Raw genomic sequence first — 2,503 nt, forward strand, 5'->3', positions numbered from 1 at the left:
AGAGAAGAAGTTCAGAGTCATTGGTGTAGATAGGAGATTTAAACGTTGTGATGCTTTCATAAAACGGCGAAACCGGTGAATAGCAGATTTAACAGTGTTCATAGCTGGTGTTGGAGAGCGCCTGGGCAGAGGCATTGACCATTTGCAGGATGAGGTTCGAGGTGGAAACTGGACCTACAGGTTTGATGGTTAATGTAGGCCTTAACAAAGCTAAAACATAATAATTATGATAAGCAAGAAACATCTTAGTAACAATATGGGGAGAAAATCTAGTGGAACAAACAAAATAAGTGGAGTTGGGGGCTTCAATGAAGATGGAAGAGTTGTTAACCATAATGGTTTGATTGCAAATGTCTGACTGTTGAACAGGGGGGCACATATATGGTTCGAGTAAGCAAAGTTCCACGATCGTGACCTGTTTGCAATGGAGGTTGTTGGTGGCAGTGGTGGGCATCCAAGGCAGCCAGGCAGAGTGCCCAATTCAGCATTGTCAAAGGTGGAGTCCGTCAGAAACAGGTTTGCAGGAATGGCGGCTGGCACGAGGGGTGACAGGCTTTTTTGAAGTGGATGAAGACAGGACTGTGGAAGGCTGCGGAAATTTTTTGTTAGACTTAAGCATTTAAAATTTTTTATAATTAACAATAAACTTTTAGTTATTATTTTAAAGCTAGATGCTTTTTTTTTTTAGCTACAAATTCATATTCTATAGGCCTTAACTTACACATAGCAGGAAGCTGGGTGACCGCAAAGTCCAGAAATTCTCCAGGGAAAAGTTATCCCTGATGGCCATTGAGAAATCTGGGGTTTGCCATCTCCCACACCCTCCACCATGTTCTTAGAAGGAAAAAGCTAGCTTAATACATAATTTTTAGTTGCAAGATGCCAGTTTGTGAACTGACCAGACCGAACCAGGTTGAAAAAATTAATTGAAATTTGAAAAATGGATAAGGCTTTGAAAATTGTATTATTATAAAATGTAGAGATAACAAATAAACAGACAAAACAAAACAACACTAAACACAACGTTTTACACTTGTGGCCACTTTCATTCATCACAACAGACACATAAACAGACAAAAGGATTGATTCAAGACTTATTTAAAAAAAATTGACAAGCGCTTTTAAATATTTAGCCAGCATGTTTGTGAGAAGAAAAAAAATTTTTGTAGAAAAACTTTTTTAGTTTTGAGAAGTACTTAATGTAGATGGAGTGGAACTTTGCTGAAAATAAATTTTAAGGTTTAGATTTAACACAAAACATTTTTAAAACCATTTTAATTTGAAGTTTAAAACATTAAGTAAAATGGTTAATAAGCAGTAAAAATTTTTTAAGTAAAATGGTTAATGAGCACTGTAGAAGGAGTCTTCGCTCTGAAGTATGAAATCTTTTGCTGTAAATGAATAGGTTTTCTTTAAATTGGTTTTACAGTAGAACAGTAAGACAGCTGCAATAAAGTGTTAAAATTTTTATGATTAAACACAATAGCATGAACTATGATTATTAAAGGTATAAAAAACTGATTAAAAAAACAAACAACTGTTTTTACTTTGAAGACTTTAAGTGAATAATTTGTAAAAAATATTATATACCAAATTAACAAAATGTTTAGATTATTATAAAATATAGTTAAAGACATCTGATGCATTTACACACCTAGAACTTAAGACCAAAATTGTATTTAATACTAGTTAATTTGCTTATAAAGTTTAGTTACTTTTATAATATTACTTAGAAAATTATATATAATATATTTTTATTAATATTATTTTTTCACTGCGACACAAATATACAGATTTGTATAATGTGCTGATATTTTGAATGCACTTAAAATAATAGTTCTTTCAATGCAGAAATAAAGAACAACCATTGCTGTAGCACAAAGTTAAAACCAAGGGTACTATAAAGCACGCTTAGGTGTTCACTGTGCATTAAATTAACTATATTGTTTAAAAAGGCTAACCACATTATTTTTACATAATTTTGTAAATACTTTAAAAATTAAAATAAAAAATTTTAATAGAAATATAAAAGACTTAAATTTAACACTTTTGTGTTCGTTTGGATTTTAAAACACTAAGAAGTTTTTCTTTTACCAATATTTTGTTATCTGTAAAGTGACAGAATTATGACCTTGCTTTAAAATTTTCTGAGAGGCATGAAAAAAAAGTTTATTGCTCTTATCTTTCTGTTGCTTTTTCTCCCTAGAGAATTTTTTTTAACCCTTACAGACCTGAATTTAGAAAGTTCCCTAATTTTTAATGTCTTAATAATTACTTTACACCACCTAATGCACTAAACCTAATTACATATTTGACGAAGTGTAGGGCTGACAAGGTGAAGCAGAGCCTTCCACTGATAACTCGGGGAGGACGACGCAAATGCGGGGTCCTGCAAGCCCCCCGGAGGGGCCCGGCCAGCAGGAATCAGTCGAGAAGTCGAGAGGCTCACAGACGACCGCACCTTTATTTAGCAGGGCTAGAAGCACAACCACACCTGTGAAAA

The 2,503-nt window shown here is 33.4% G+C and overlaps 1 non-coding gene across 1 annotated transcript; it reads right to left on the bottom strand.

The window, feature by feature from the left end:
* Positions 1-1,800: 1,800 nt before the first annotated feature.
* Positions 1,801-1,930, bottom strand: LOC126005029 (small nucleolar RNA SNORA22). The gene has a single exon (XR_007494214.1). It is a non-coding gene; the product is annotated as a small nucleolar RNA SNORA22 (small nucleolar RNA).
* Positions 1,931-2,503: the final 573 nt, after the last annotated feature.

This window comes from Suncus etruscus, chromosome 3 (genome assembly GCF_024139225.1).
Source record: "Suncus etruscus isolate mSunEtr1 chromosome 3, mSunEtr1.pri.cur, whole genome shotgun sequence".
Taxonomy (NCBI): domain Eukaryota; kingdom Metazoa; phylum Chordata; class Mammalia; order Eulipotyphla; family Soricidae; genus Suncus; species Suncus etruscus.